The 17,210-nt window shown below is 47.1% G+C and overlaps 1 pseudogene; it reads right to left on the bottom strand.

Annotated features, from left to right (window-relative positions):
• Window positions 1–16,509, bottom strand: part of LOC120701977 — a 34,246-nt pseudogene extending 17,737 nt beyond the window's left edge.
• Window positions 16,510–17,210: the final 701 nt, after the last annotated feature.

Genomic DNA, 17,210 nt, shown 5'->3' with positions numbered 1-17,210 from the left:
GGTATCTCAGGACTTGACACTATGTCTGGAGTGCCCCTGCCACCACTTCCAGGAGCTCACTCTCCAGTGAGGAGCGAGTCTTCAGTCAACAACCTGGACGACTTTTAGATGGTGTCTTAAGTAGTCTTTCGCGCATGCTCCTCTATAGGGTAGCCTAACTTTGGATGGTGATGTAATAGGCTAACTAAGAGTTGAGTACCTCGCTTTTGTAAAAGAGTGCCACTCATATGTAAAAGTACCTTAATCGCTTAGGCCTTGGCTAAGAACTTGATGGATGGTTGTAATGGTTTAATTGCAGTGGAGTCTATCGCTGCAGAAGTTTGTCTGAATTTTTATCCATGTTTCCTTGCATTTCTGGGCTGTGTGTCGAATACCAAAGTTGTTGGGAATTTCATGTTCTAAGTGCTCACAAAATTTCAGCATTTTTAGACCTGTATGCCAAAAGTTATGGCCCGAACATTGCATCTCGGCCTGCCGAAAAGAAGACTGGACAGAGCGGTAGAAATTGCATTTTTCGCCCACCTTAACTGACGATTTAGCTTTGGAGTTGAATACCAAAGTTGTAGTATGATAAATTATCTATCTGCTGTAAAAATTTGGGCGCATTTCGATGAACAGAGTGCAAGTTATGAATTTTCTTGTAACAAACAGTGTTGCTGTCCCTATTGTTATCGTGCTCCTTTCAGTTCTACTTTTCAGCGCTTACCCTTCTGTTCTCGGGGAATGTCATATGTCATCCTACTAATGAGAGAATTTGCCATTCCAGATGGTAGGAGCGACACGTGGCAACCCTGAGGGTTTTGGGGACGCGAATGGTAGCAGTTCGCAGCGACCGCCACCACCGCCACCCAACTTCGCAGAATATCTGGCCGCCCAAACCGAGTTACTCCGTCAACTCGTCCAGGGACAGCAACAACAGCAACAGCAACGGGGTGGACCCAATGTTCATCAACCTCAAGCTGCTGGTTACCCGGAATTCTTGGCAACTCAGCCCCCTCTGTTCAACAAGACAGAAGAGCCACTGGATGCGGATGCTTGGATTCGCACGATTGAGTCCAAGTTTTCCCTACTTCTGGCACCATGCTCAGAGCAAAACAAGGCTCGCTTTGTCGCACAACAGCTTCGCGGTTCGGCACGTCTTTGGTGGGATAACTACCTTGGCATGCTCCCAGCTGATCACGTTGCCACTTGGGAAGAATTCAAGGCTACATTCAAGGGTCACCATATTCCAGAAGGACTCATGGATAGGAAGCTGAATGAGTTCCTGGCTCTTACTCAAGGGACACGTACAGTTTTCCAATATGCCCAAGCTTTCAACAATCTCTGTCAGTACGCGGGCTATCATGCTGACACAGATGTTAAGAAGCGTGATCGTTTTCGTAGAGGCTTAAACACCAAGCTCAAGGAACGACTAAACCCCATTAGAGTAGACACATACAACGAGCTGGTTAATCTCGCACTCACTCAAGAAGACTGTATCATGGCTCACCGTGCTGAGAAAAAGAGGAAAGCGCCAGCTGGACCCTCTAGTGCGTAGCCACAGAGGTATCGCGTAGTGCAGAATGTTGCACCCCAAATTCCTCAGAAAGCCCCTCAGCCAGGGCGTTGGGTTATCAGGCCTCCACTGCAGCAGAGCGTTGCACGTTTCCCTGTTCCTCAGTTAACTGGCCCAAGGCCAACCACTCCACCGCCAACCCGTCCAAGTGAGGGAAATCGTTGTTTCAATTGTGGGAGCTCAACTCATTTCGCCCATGAGTGCCCGCAACCCAAGCGACAAAACCAGAGCCAAGGCTTTAATCAAAACAACAAGAACAAGGGCAGAAGGCAAACTGTTCAGATCAAACAAGGGCGTATCAATTTCACCACTCTTGCAGAACTCCCTGAGGGCGCACCAGTGATGACGGGTACATTTTCTATCCACAACAAGCCTACAGTTATTTTATTTGATTCTGGTGCATCACATAATTTCATTGGTGCAAAAGTGGGTTTGGATTTTATTCACACGAAAGGGTCATACATGATATCAACCCCAGGGGGTAAAATCGCTTCAAACCAAATAATACGACTTGTGCCAATCAAGTTGGGTAGCCTAACCATCAACACCGACCTTATACTCCTACCGCTTGAGGGTATAGATATCATCTTGGGGATGAACTGGATGACTCAGCATGGGGTTATAATAGATATTCCCGCCAAAGCTGTTGAATTAAATTCACCAACATATGGAATCACCACTCTCTATTTACCTTTCCGAGAGTGTGTCAATTCTTGTGCATTTGCCATGAGCACATCCAACCTAGAAGAAATTCCTGTGGTATGCGAATACACCGATGTGTTCCCGGATGACTTGCCAGGAATGCCACCAGATAGAGAGATTGAGTTTATTATTGAACTACAACCAGGCACTGCCCCTATCTCAAAGAGACCATATAGAATGCCACCTAAAGAGTTGGCCGAGTTAAAAATCCAACTTCAAGAGCTTCTGGACAAAGGCTTCATTCGCCCCAGTGCATCGCCTTGGGGTTGTCCAGCCCTCTTTGTAAAGAAAAAGGATGATAGTTTGAGGCTGTGTGTGGACTACCGACCTCTCAATGCGGCGACAATTAAAAACAAATACCCCCTTCCCCGCATTGATGTTCTTTTCGATCAACTGGCTGGAGCTAGGATTTTCTCAAAGATTGATCTTCGCTCCGGCTATCATCAGATCAAAATTCGCCCATGTGATATTCCTAAAACCGCCTTCTCCACACGGTATGGACTCTATGAGTATTTAGTCATGTCTTTTGGTCTCACAAATGCACCTGCCTACTTCATGTATCTCATGAACTCGGTATTCATGCCTGAGCTCGACAAGTTCGTCGTGGTTTTCATTGATGACATCCTTATTTATTCCAAGAATGAGGAAGACCATGCTAAGCACCTGCGCATTGTTCTCCAACGTCTTCGGGACCATCAGCTCTATGCTAAATTTTCCAAGTGTGAATTCTGGCTGGATAGTGTGAAATTCTTGGGCCACACTATCTCCAGCGAAGGCATAGCCGTGGATCCTAGCAAAGTGCAAGAAGTGATGGACTGGAAACCTCCTACCTCCGTTCATCAGATTCGCAGTTTTCTTGGTTTAGCCGGATATTATCGCAGATTCATTCCGGATTTCTCCAGAATTGCTAAGCCAATGACTGAACTATTGAAGAAAGGAGTAAAGTTTGTGTGGGATGAAAAATGTGAAAAGGCTTTCCACACCCTAAGGGAGCAGTTGACTACAGCACCTGTCTTAGCTCAACCTGATAACACCAAGTCCTTTGACGTGTATTGTGATGCGTCGGCTACTGGTCTTGGTTGTGTGCTCATGCAAGACAATAGAGTTATTGCTTATGCGTCACGAGCTCTTCGACCCCATGAGCAGAATTATCCTACTCACGACCTGGAATTAGCAGATGTCATTCATGCTCTAAAGATATGGAGGCATTATCTTATGGTACTCGTTGCAATATCTACACCGATCACAAAAGCCTCAAATATATCTTCACTCAAGCTGACCTAAATATGAGACAAAGACGGTGGCTAGAATTAATTAAGGATTATGATCTTGAGGTGCATTATCACCCAGGCAAGGCTAATGTTGTAGCAGATGCACTAAGTCGCAAAGCTCATTGCCATTGCCTATCCGTGGAATCCTATTCGGAAACCCTCTGTCATGAGATGTGGAAGCTCCAGTTGGAAATGATTCCCCAAGGTACCTTAAATCACATTTCAGTTGAACCAACCCTTCATGATCAAATCATTATGGCCCAATTACAGGATAAAGGTGTGGGGATCATCAAACAAAAACTCTCTCAAGGAGAAAGGAAGTATAAGTGTTTTCGTCAGGACCATAACGGAGTCCTATGGTTTGAAAGTCATTTAGTTGTTCCGAAAAATCATGATCTTCGGAAACAAATTCTCGACGAGGCACATCTTTCCAAATTTTCTATTCACCCGGCCAGTACCAAGATGTACCAAGATCTTAGGCAGAATTTCTGGTGGACTAGAATGAAAAAGAAAATTGCTAAATATGTCTCGGAATGTGACACCTGCCAGAGAGTAAAAGCCAGCCACTTGAGAGTAGCCGGTTTGCTTCAACCTCTGCCTATCCCATCATGGAAGTGGGAAGATATAAGTATGGACTTCATTGTTGGATTACCCAACATATCCCAGAAACATGATTCCATTTGGGTTATCGTAGATAGACTCACCAAGATGGCACATTTTATTCCAGTACATACTACTTACACTGCCAAGAGGTATGCTGAGATCTATCTCGATCGCATTGTTTGCTTGCATGGGGTACCCAAGACAATCATTTCTGATCGTGGGACACAGTTCGTTGCATGCTTTTGGGAACATTTGCAAGCATCTCTTGGGACAAAATTAATTCGAAGCTCAGCTTATCACCCCCAAACTGATGGACAAACTGAGAGGGTGAACCAAATCCTGGAAGACATGTTGAGAGCTTGCGTCATTCATTATGACAAGAGCTGGGACAAATGTCTAGCTCTAGCGGAGTTCTCGTACAACAATAGTTATCAAGAGAGTTTGAAAATGGCACCATTTGAGGCCTTATATGGTCGACGGTGTCGTACCCCTTTGAGCTGGTCGCAAGTCGGAGAACGAGTGGTATTCGGACCCGATCTCGTAACAGAAGCAGAAGAGGTGAGGGTAATACAAGAGGATTTAAAAGCCGCCCGGTCTAGGCAGAAGAGTTATTTTGATAAAAGAAGGGACCCTTTGCAATTCGAAGTGGGTAATCATGTCTATCTTCGAGTCTCGCCAACCAAGGGTGTGCAGAGATTCGGCGTGAAGGGCAAATTAGTTCCCCGATATGTTGGCCCTTATGAAATCACTGAGATTTGTGGACCCGTAGCCTATAGACTACGACTTCCTCCTCGACTGGCAGCAGTACATGATGTTTTCCATGTTTCTCAACTCAAGAAGTGTGTTCGAGTCCCCACCGAGATCATTGAACAAACAGAGATTTTGGTAGAACCAGATCTCTCTTATGTCGAGTATCCTATCAAGGTTCTTGATCAAAAGGAAAGGGTCACTCGAAGAAAAGCAGTTAGGATGTACAAGATTCAATGGAGTCACCATACCGAAGAGGAAGCTACCTGGGAAACTGAAAGCTACCTAAATCAGAATTTCCCCGGTTTTCTGAATTCAACTGGAGGTACACCTCTTTCCTGCACTTAGCTTGCTTATCTGAATCTCGGGACGAGATTCTTTTAAGGGGGGTAGGCTGTAACACCTCCGGTGTTTAGCACTATTTAAACATGCCATTAACATCAAATGACACAGTAAACCCTGTTTTGGTGATCACGTAAAAGCTGAATTTCCGTTTGGATAAACCAAAAAGTCAACTCTCGCATGTTCGCTCAAATGAACTTTTGCCCAACACAAAAGTCGTGGAGTTTGACAAGATAAACAACTTTCCCGTTCAAAGTTTTTCAAGTTACAACATGAAATTTGGAGAAAAAACCCCGAAAAACAGTGGGTTCATTTAAACTTGAATTCAAATTTTAACTTTCAAATCATTGCTCAAACGAAATTTTGCCTAAAAGGAAAGTTGTAGGAAATTTAATTTTGAACAACTTTCGTGTTCAAAATTTTTCGAGTTTCAATTGCAAATCTTGAGTTTGGACCAAGTCAAACCGTTGACATTTTCTTTTCTCTCTCCACTCCTCTTTCTCTCTCCTTTCTCTCTCTCCCTCGCTGACTCTCCCCTCTCTACGCGCGCAGGCAGTCAAGCACGCCGCGCGTGCGCTCGCTGCCGCGCTGCGCCGCTGCCTGCCCCCGCGCGCTGCCCTGCTGCCTCGCGGTGCCGCGCCGCTGACGCCCCGCTCGAGTGCGCACGCGCCTGGACGCCGCTCGCTGCCGCCCGCCCGCACTGCACCCTCGCCATTACTGCCCCGTCGCCGGCCACGCCACCCCGCTTCCGTCCCCGTCGTTGACCCCGCGCCGTGCTCGAGTGCTCGCCTGCCCTCACTGTGCCATGCTCGAGCGCCAGCACTCCGCGACGGCGACGACACGACAAGCCGCCGCCCACGCCAGTGCGCCCGCCCTTAACTCCTCCCCTGCCGAGCTCCCCTCTGCAGCCCTCTTCTCCCCATTTTACCTCGCCACCTCGCGTTCCCGCTCCTCCCCTCTCCACTCTACCCCAAACCGAGCTCGCCCCCTTCCACGGCGGCGACGCCACAGGCCGTCCCGGCCCAACCCGAGACCGCCAATAGGTGCGCGCCGACGTCCTCTTGCTCTTCCCATACGGGCCCCCACCCCCGGTGACCCTCCTCGCCGGGAAAAGCGCCGCCGTGCCCTCCTCTGTTCCAAGACCCGTCCAGGGACCACGGGTTAAAAGAAAACAAAGTTCCAGGGGCCTAGATGCAAGTTTCCATTTCCTTTTTCTTTTGTTTTGAAAAACAGCAAACTTGTAAATTCGTTTAAAAATCGTAGAAAATCAGAAAATTGCAAGCTCAACTGTTCTGGAATCTTTGCAAAGAGTTCTACAACTTTTGTTACATACACTTTTTCATCTGCTCAATAGTTTTTACTTCATTTAAAATACAAAGAAAATGTACTTTATATTAGATCTCAAGTTACAAGCATGAGTTGTTAGCCATTTTTGGTCAGTGGGGTACATGTTAGATGTATAACCTTGTGTAAAAGTTTCATAGACTTTTGACATGCCTAGCTATCGGTTTATTTAAATCTTGTTTTATGCCTTGTTTAAATTAGTTTGTTTTTACATACTGTTTAACTTGGTTTACTGAGCTCAAACTTTTATAGTGCCTTTAACTTGATATTTAGTTACTGTACAAAAATTTTGAGAAATTTTAGATAGGTGGAACCAGTCCAACTAATTAATAGTATAGATATTTACACTAAATCAAGAAAAATAGTTTCTTTGCATAGAAAAATCTGATAATTTTTCTAGGGGATGAAATTTAGTTTATAACCATGCTGGTAAAAGATGAGGCTCTGGAACCTGCTATAACAGTCTGTGGAAGTTAATTTTGATCCATACAGCAATACTTTGTACTATTTTTCATACCCTGTACAATGCTTGTTTAATTGTGAAAAATTTGTGGCAAGCTCATCTTTAGGTAGAAAACACTCAGTTAAAATTTCATTACCAGTACTTGCATAGTTTGACCTGTAAAATTCATTTTTGCTTCTAGCAGTAGCTGGTTATTTTATTTTTCATTGTCAATGGGCTGCATGAAATAGGCTAAAAATTTCACAGTAGGCAATTTACTCAGAGGTGTATCTTGCATAAAAATTTCAAAGCCAGAATCTCTGTTTAACATTATTTGTGATAAGGACATGCGTAACCTAGTAATAAATGAGAAAAATCCTTTCTTTTGCTGCATAAGGATAAAAGGTACAATCCACCCTAGTTACTTTGTGGAGTCAGTTATAATGATTATTACTCTATAAAGGATTGTCCAAAATGATGTAACATAATCCTTTGCAAATCATCTTGAGTTTGTGTTGGATTACAACTCTTTAGTGAAGAATTGATTAAATCGTATCACTAAAATAACTCACGCATATGCATTTCATATAGATTCGACTACTCTCCCTGACGGTACGTACGAGTTAGTGCCGGAGTCCGAAAGTGAGCAGCGTGAAGCTCAAGTGAATCTAACTGAAGCCACTGAAGACCTGAACCCGAGATCAGAAGAGCCCAAGGCTAGCTCTGCTCAGGAAGGCAAGCCCCAGAGCATGTCCTACCTATTTTAATTTATGCAACTAATTGTATTCCTGTTTATTGTGCATTTAAGTTGCAGGAATTGTTTGGAACCTTAGTTGCATGATCCTAGGTACCTATGCTTGAACACTAGTATGTGTAGGTCGCTAGTTGGCTATGCTAATGGTTCGGTAGAAGTCGAGTGATTTCCTGTCACTCGCGAGCTCATAGGAGTTGAATGCTTACTACACACTGCAATATAAGGTTTACGGGCGGGGTTGTTGTATTTGTGATACCCCGTCTGTTTAGTCAAAATGGATAAGGCCGCGGTGTGTGGTAGTGGTGGTTAAGCGTTTGAACGTACTAATCACATGCCGAGAATATGGTAATCGGTAAGCTTAAGTACCTGATGGAACCGGCCGTGGAATATACTCCCCACTGTCTGGTCTATGGTCACGCACAGGTGCAGGGCACCCTAGGGCGGTGGGCATGTTTCATGCCCGGGGAAAAAGGGGAAAAGTCGCGTGAGTGATTGCATTCCCCATGCGTGTGTTTAGGTCTGCCTGGCCAGGTTAACAAATTCGATTCGAATCGTCCGTCTCTCACGGATTTGAGACTGCTTAACCCTTTTGCCACATAGAGTAAGAAGTGGAACAATGATGATGAGAAATATGGTTGCATGATGAAAAATAATTGCTTTCCACCATGTATGCTTTAGGATAGATGCTAATGTAGAATGGTTAATCATAATAGCACTTGAAAGCTAAAATCGGAAAATAAGGACTTACTGCTTTTCGGCAAAGACGAACCCCTCAAGCCAAAAGCCTTGCATGTCTAGTTAGAGGGTTAGTTATATCCTAGTCGGGTAAGCCTTGCTGAGTATTAGTATACTCAGCCTTGCTTGTGGCTCCACTTTGTTTTCAGGTGATACTTTTGAAGATCAGATAGCTAGTTTGACTTGGCCGTGTGTTTTACCTCTTGGTTGGTCGGTGGAGTGGGATACGACTCCGGCCAACGATGGCAATGCCGAGTGATGTCATGTACGGGCTTCATCATGACATCATGTATCGTCGTTTAGAATTCGTTTATTTCCGCTGCAGTGAACTCTGAACTACTTTCAATTCGAACTTCAAGTACCTTTCGGAGATTTCAAAACTGGTTTGTAATAATTAAGTTAAGACTCTGTCATGTAATGTATCTGCGAAATGTTGTACTCTCTGGACTCACCTTCGTGTGGGTTGCATATATGCTTTGGGTTCGATCGACGCTCAGGTGGATTCTTCGGGACTTTACCCGACAGAACTGCCGAATTACTCCGTTTGAAGTGCAGGTTAGCCGGGATTATCTTTAAGATGATGGTTAGCGCACTTGAGCCAGATTAATTGGGGCGGTACTGCCACAGCGGTGCCCCAAAACCCGCGCGCACAAGGCGCTGCAGAGCTCTCTCGAGCGTAGCGGCTCGGTTCTGTGCCACATGGAGGCGGTGGCGCGCCGGCAAGCCGGCGGCCTGGGTTGGTGCACCCGTGCAGCCGACAACCGGCGGTGGAGGTGGCGGCAGCAGGTGAGTCTCCCGCCCTTTTCTCTAGGGTTAGGGTTTCTTTGACTTTTTCGACCCGGGATCGATTGCTTCTTTCTCTCTCGATTCGTGGCTGAATCCTTTCTTTTCCATCTTGATCTACTCGCTTGAGTAGGCTTTGATACCATTTTCAGAACCTTTTAGACCATCTAGCAATAGATCGGAGGGGTTACTCACTGGTTCTTGAGGAACTCGACCCGGTCATCACTATTTCGTTGGTGAAGGACTGCTCTAGGGCAGCGACGCGGGGCACAGAGGCGTCGCGATAGCGATGGCGAGGTCAGTGAGGGCCATTGACGCAGCGGGTCGCCGGAGTTGTAGAGGGCGGCGTAGTGCAGTGGCGGCCAGGTGGCGACGGCGAGCCGGTGGCGTGGTCGCAGAGGCGGCGGTGTGGAACCTTCCCTTCGCTTCAGCGCCCTCTCTTAGATCGGATCGAGTCTAGGGTTCTTAGGGAAACTGAGGCATGGCGAACTTTGGTACTCGTGTCCCCTCGTCACCCTTTTTCTTTTATATTGGCGCTACGCAAAGGGGGGCCCACTTGCCAGCGAAAGGCAAGAGCGCCCCCGATCAGGGCGCATGTGAGAGGGGTCTGACTCAGTCGTTGCACTGGGTCAGATGAGATCAACCTTACAATATCATCTTAGGGGATTGGAGCAGTGGGAGCTACTGGGGTAGCAACGGCTGGGATGAAAGGAGTAGCGGCGCGCCATGGGCGGTGGGCATGAGCATTGGCGGTTGGGCGAGTGGTGTCAACGGTGAAGTGAACAACAGGAGAGCGGAGCCGTCCCAGGCAGGGGGGAGGGTGAGCGAGAGCGGTGTCGGAGGGTGGGAGAAAGAGGTGGCGAGCTGGAGCGTCTGTCGAGGAGAGGCGAGTGCCAAGCCGAGCGCTCAGCGGGAGACGGCGGAGCTGCGCGCCGTGGCGGCGATGAGGACCCCTCTGCTGGTGTCGCACAGCAATTGCTTCGCGGCCAGAGCGAGTGCGAGAGCAACCCCGCCATCGAGCAGGCTGAGCTCTGGTGGCCGTTGCGCAAGCAAGCACGGCAGCGGACCGGATCACGGCACGCTGCAATGAGATGATCAGTTGCTAGACACCTAAGGGCAGTCCCAACCCAGACTCTATCATGGAGTCTAAGTCTCCTATTTATTGTGTTTTGCTGATGTGGCAGTATATTTATGGAAGAGAGAGGGAGAGAAATCAAGACTCCAAGTCTTATTTAGACTCCAAGTCTTCACGCAAATCAAGAATGAATGTGAGAGAGACAAGTGGGCCATATAAACTAAAGTAACACACTTTGCATTGGGAAGTATAGTTTCTTGTGATGGAGTCTTTGAGGCTTAGACTCTATGAGTGGAGTCTGCATTGGGACTGCCCTAAAGCACTGTGTTTAATTTGTGGCGGGGGCATAGAACGAGCACGTCGAAGTCGGCACCCGTCGGCACTCTTTATAGGGGCCGGTGCAAAAGAGATCAGTGCGAGGAGGTATGGGCACATCGGACTTGGGTGAGAGAGCTGAGGAGGCTCTCCAGCAGGTGGAGCATTCATGGCGACAGAAAGAGGATTCATGACGCCAGACTTGAGGGGACATCCGTTCGGCGCGTTCGTGGTTTCAGGCTCGAGTGGACATTCGTTCGGCGCGCTTGCAGACTGCACGAAGCTGGGCGTTGAATGCACTTCTTTTATGTCCCTGAAATCAGAACCAGGCGGGATCGCGTGGGGACCATCATCATCAATGGAGGAGAGAGCTAATGTCCTGTTTGGATCCCAACTTTTTTCAGAAGTCCCTATCACATCAAAAGGAATCTTACTATTTTATAATATTAAATAAAATCTGTTTATAAATGTTTTTTACAGCTGAGTGCTTTTTCGCGAGACGAATCTAATGAGCCTAATTAATTCATAATTTGCTACAGTAATGCTACAGTAACCATTCGCTGATCATGGATTAAGATATCTCGTTAGATTCGTCTCGCAGTTTAGCCCCAGGGTTCTGCAGTTAGTTTTATAATTAACATTTATTTAATACTTCTAAATACTAAAAAGTCCCTAGGACTTTTTTTAAGTCCCTATTCCAAAACACCCCCTAAGTCAACCGAGAAACCGGAGGTAGGCGGAGGGGTATGGCAGACTCTGGAAATGAAAGCAGTCCTAGATTCCAGCGGAGCAGAGGTGCGAGGTGCGGCCTAGTGAAAGTGATCGAGTGCTCTAGCCTAAGAGGAAAAGGGGGTGAATTAGGCAACCTAAAACCTTAATCTAAGGCTCCAACTAGTTTGCACAAAATTTAAACAAAACAAGCTATCTAGATGTGCAACTACGATTCAACCTAGTGTGAAACCCTCATCCCCAAAAGAGTTATGGGACCTATAGTCAATCCTATCAAGAAACTACTCTAAAAAATAAATAAAGGCACACAAGTTGCAATAAATAAATGCGAAAACGTAAAGGAGGGATGAGAGGAAGCAAACTCTCGACACGAGGATTTATCCCGTGATTCGGTTAGCCACAAAGGCACCCCTACTCCACGTTGTTGAAGCACTCACAAAGAGTATTGATTCTCGGCAATCAAGTCTCTTCCATGGACACCGAGTCACCACGGTCACCTTGATCCAAATTTCCAATAAGGAGCTTCTCCACAAAGGATGGGGTCTCCACGCCCCCCGCATAAAGCCGTCCATGCCGCTCCACACTAAGCCGGAGGGTCGTAGACTTGCTGGCGAGCCACCAAGACTCCAAGGATAGCCGGCACACCGAGATACAATGTTGGTTCACTCTAAAACCACAGCTCAAGGCAGAACACCTTGCTTACTCACTCATTTAAGAGCTAATCTAGCACTAACACTATCAAAGGTGTGCTAAGGACAAAAGATTTGATCACTAGCCACTTGGGTGGCTTGGAGAACTTCTTCAATGTGTCTAGGACTTCACTTGGACTCCAGCGACTCTAAAATGGCCGGGGGATGGCATATAATAGCCCACCAAGTCGAGCGAGCCATTTGTAGCCGTTATACCTTTTTTGTGTGGGCGTCGATTCATCCGATGACAGACCGTCGGTTTAACCAGTCACTAATGGCTTTCAGGTAGCCGTTGGGTCTTCTGACAGATGCCTGCTGCTGATGTTCTAAACGTTGGTTTAACCGATGCATTGTTCCAACGGGCGTCGGTTCAACTGGTCCTAAACAACTTTCTCATGCGCCCTTGCAAGCTCTCTAGACAATGATCCGACCAATGCACCGGCGCCTTCATCTTGTACCGTCGGTTAATCCGGTGCTACTGACATTTCTTCTCTTGAGCTTCAAACGCTCTGTCCAATGCACCGATGCATCTTCGGTTTAACCGCTGCCTTGGTGTCGGTTAAACCGGTGCCTTATGCTCTGCTGCACTTTGTCCAAATCGTCGCGGCGGTCATTTGGATACCCCAAATATATTCTATCTCTGAATTTTCACAATGCTTCGGTGTCTCAACGGTGAGTTGGACACATCTCTACAGCGAATTGGATACATCTCTACGGCGCATTGGACACATCTCTACAGCGCATTGGACACATTTGATTTCATCCATAGGAACTAGAAATCCTACAAATATTGCATCACAAACTTGTTAGTCTAATTGATTATGTTGTTACTCAATCACCAAAATCACAAACAATGGTCTAATGAGCCATGTTCCTTACACCTAGGTCCATTGTAGCTTTCTGGGCCGGCGCATGAGACGGGCCAGAGTTTTGAATTTCAAATTGCCTGCTTACAGAAGAACTCTCTAGTCCTCTCAACCTCGTTCCCTTGCTACAGTTCAGAAGGGCGGCGGAGAGGCGATCTCGCTCCCGGCGTCGACCCCGCCGGCTCCTCGCATCCAGCGTCCGTTTCGATGCCGGAGGTGGAGAGGATCTGCGGGATTGATGGCCCGTGTACATAATCCTTCTTTGTTTGAGTAGTTTAGATCTAGGTAGTGTTTCTAGGACAGAAGAGACACTGCTGCGATGGAATAAATTTCTCCAGCCCCTTCTCCGTCTCACTGGATCGGGCTTTGGTCCAAGCGAAGAGCTGGAGTGCTACGACCTCGTCGGGTTTGCTTGTCCCTCCCTCATCTCCATTGATGTCGGCGTCGGCGGTGGATCTGGGAGGTATGCCTACCGACTCGTTACTGAGAAACCGGGTTGGTTTTTGCCTCCCACCTGTTGAGGTGGTTCAGTTCCCCGTTGGGTTGTATCATCGTTTGGTGAGCCGGAGTTCTGGGTGGATCTTGTGGCGCCAGCTCTCTGGTTTCTCAGCAAGGTGATGGCCGACGACCATCTTCAGCCAGGGCGTTCAGCGTTCCTACGGTATGTCGATGATTTCGATATACTACTCTTAGAGGCAATCAAAAACTATGTTTCTTCGTCGGTAAGGGGAACAGCCTCAAGCTGCTGGAAGCTCCGTTCGCCGGTGACGAGAACGACTGGGTTGTTCTTGCAAGAGCTGAGCTGTATTTTTTCTATTTCCCAAGGGTGTCTTTGTAAGACTGTAAACTTTGAGACTCATATGTAATATATTATTCCGGTTTCTCAAAAAAAAAAAACTGCCTGCTTACGTTACCGTGATCTCCGCTAGCGTCACTCGAAGAGAGCGTCTAGCAAGCAGAGGCAGCCATGGTGGAATCGCGAGTGGGGAAGAGAAGGAGAGAGACCTTGCCTACCACGCATCTCCCTCGGGCAACAATAAAACGAGCAATGTTACCATTCGCGGCTACCGTAGAGAAAAGAGTGTCGTTGATATGGCTAAATTCAAAGCGGTGAGGAGCCATCGAGAAGCAGTAATTAAACTCATTTTTTATTTGAGTAGCAGAGGGGCGAGCAAAACCGGCAGGCGGAACAATCCAGAGCGTAGCATCACTACTCAGATCGACTGCCGAGGTGGCAGGAACCACAAACAGGTGGAAAAGCCGGAGCGCAAGGTTGCAGAAGGACACACCTGGAGCCTCGCGAAGGGGAGAGACCCGCGGAGGCATAGGCCTATGCCCCGCGGGAGAGCCTACTCGTCGTTGCGTCGTTGACGGAGGCGTTGGAAGTGACTTCTTCTGGATCCATCTTGCTGTCCCGGGCTGAGCCCCCTGAGGGCCGCCGGAGCGGAAGCTATAGCGCCGGTGGCTGGAAGTGGAACCGTAGCCCCAACCAAGAGGAGTGAAGGAGGGTGGAAAGTTTGGGGGAGCGTGGAGCAGCGGTGGGAGAGCGGAGTTTCGGGTATGCAGTGGCGGTGGTCTCGTCGAACGCCCTCGCGCATTCTCTCAGCCCCCGACGAAGCTTTGGCCTTGTTTGGTTTGGCAAGGATACTAGCACGCACACTTTTCGAAAAAAAATTTCGCATGCATAAAGTACTAAATGAAATCTATTTGTAAAATCTTTTTAGGAATGAGTGTAACTTTTCGCGACGAATCTAATGACGGTAATTAATCGATGATTTGCTACAGTGATGCTACAGTAATCATCCTCTAATCGCGCGCCAAATGCCTCATTAGATTCTTCAGAGTCACTAGCGCGAGGGTTCTGAAATTAGTTTCGTAAACTGGCTTTGTTTGACACCGTAATTAGCGGTCAAAGTTTACTATTCCTTACCATGCTACAAAACCAAACAAGCCCTATATCGACAGGCTCGTTGCTGGGACGGTGTTACTGGGCTTTTGCTGATCTTATGCAGCAGCGGACCAATAGAGCGCAGTTCGTTTTTTTCCTCTATTTTATTTTGGTTTGGTTTTCCAGCCTCCGGCCCTCCGCTCACTTCCCTGAGAATCTCACGCGGCCGGAGACATTACGTTTAGGCAGTACGGTCAGGAATTCGGTGTTGCTTTTGCCTTTAACATTTTTATTAACGTTCTCTGAGTTCAGATGCTTAATTCGGTGTTGTTTTTGCCTTTAATGCTCACTGGATTCAGATGCTTGTCCCGTCGAGCAAGATCGGTAGTCGCTGAAAGTATAACAGTGCAGATAGCTGTTGTTTTTTTGTCACAAACAGACAGCTGTTGTGTTTTTATCACAAACAGGCAGACAAACAAACAGCTTGTACAATGAGTTGTTTGTTTGCCTGTCTGCAGGGTGATTAATTCATTCTTTGACACACAAACTCATAGTGATTGGTGTATAATTGATCGTTGTAGTCATTTTGTTGCATAGATAAGAGAATGCACAATATATTCAAATAATTCCAATGAATCTTTTATATATAACATATTAAATTATAAAACGTATATAAACATTAATTTGCATGGCTCTTTGTAGCAATTTTTAAGCCACTTATACATTAAATCATAAAAGGCATATAAACTAACAGAAAACATAGCAGACTTATTTTTCTCATATTCTACACAAAGAAAAAAGATGAAAAAGTGGTTTTTGCTATTTTATTATTTTTCTGTAATTTACTAGATATTTCTCAATTTTCAATCAGTAAGTAAGAAATATATTTTAAAAAGCAGAAAACAAACACTTCTCAAGAGTAAAGGTTACAGTTTTGAAATGTAAATCTAAAAAGGAGTCTCACAAACTTTGTTTCACATTTTGTTGTATCAATACATAATTTAATATGCATTTAAACACTCTAGCACAAATAAATCTATAGATAAAAACACAGGACAGTAGTGTGGGTATTCATATTTTTTAAATGTAACGCATCACAAGACAGATCCAACAAAATAAGTTTAAGATTATTTGAACTTATATTTGTTTTACTATGGATTTCATAAAATCATGAACACACAAGTACTACTAAGCATCCATTGCTTGTTTAGCTTGCTTAGCTTGTCACCGACTCACCGTGGCCGCCGTCCCCATTCTGCTCGTTGTTGCTGGCTCCTCCTCCGCGGACGCTGCTGCTCGCCCTCCTCCCCCGGCTGCGGGTCCGCCCGCTCCTTGATCTGGGGCTCCTCCTGTGCCTCCCGGCGCAGGCCCCTGCCGGCGGCCTGCTCGTCGAGCGGCTCTGCTTCTCCTCCCGCTGCCTCTGCCCCGTGTTGCTCTCCTCCTCGATGCCGCCGTCCAGGTTCTTCTCCTCGACGGCGACGGCCCGGGCCTGGTTGTGCGGCATCTCCAGCTTCGGGTCGCGGTTATCCTTTAGCACGGCCTTGGCAAGGTGTGGCGACCAGCGGTCGGTGGCGCCGCAGCCGCGGTCTTCCTGCCCAGCGCCGTCGTGGTCGGTCATCCATGGATTTCGCGCGCGCGGAAGCGGGAGCAGCGGATCTGAGCGGGGCATCGCTAGGATGAAGCAGCGGCGTACAACGCGCTCCGAGCCGTCCCCAGGCCCTCGGAGCACGAGCCTCCGTCGTCGCCTCGCGAGGCGACGAGGCACCCGTTTGCTCGCCCGACTGAGGGGCTTTTTGCAAAAAAAGACTGCATGTCGACGGGTGTCCACTCCCTGTTGTACATGCCCTGACTCAACCTGAGGTGGAACATGTTGTGGTTAGATGAATGGAAATGCAGACATGGATCCCAAATTATTTCAGTAGTATCAGCATTTATTACCGGCCCCAATGCCCCATCAACCATCATACTTTAGTTCTGAATTTCTGATCAGAAGAGTCATCCTGTTTTGACGTCACCGAAATTAATTTCTCGTGCATTCGTGCGACCACGATCAACCGTGGTCCGTTTGGGCCGGACCGAATATGCGACACTGTAGAAAAAACTATTGTAGCATCGCGGGTACTATAGCAGCGGCACGGTACTTCCTAGTTAGTCACATACCGGAAACGGAATGAGAGACAGATCAGCTTAAAAACGTGAGCCTGAGAAGCTAGGAACTCCGGTTCGAACCTTTTGCGCGAAGCGAGAACGAAAGCGCAAGAGAGTTATTTAGCAGGTGTGTTTTACTCAACGTGTAGAGTAGATTTTAGCCGTTATCCCGGACCGGGTCGTTCAGGGTATCAGAGCCATACTCTCGCGGTTTCACGCCAC

This window comes from Panicum virgatum, chromosome 4K (assembly GCF_016808335.1).
Source record: "Panicum virgatum strain AP13 chromosome 4K, P.virgatum_v5, whole genome shotgun sequence".
NCBI classification, from domain to species: Eukaryota; Viridiplantae; Streptophyta; class Magnoliopsida; order Poales; family Poaceae; genus Panicum; species Panicum virgatum.
This window is presented reverse-complemented; position numbering and strand designations above follow the sequence as displayed.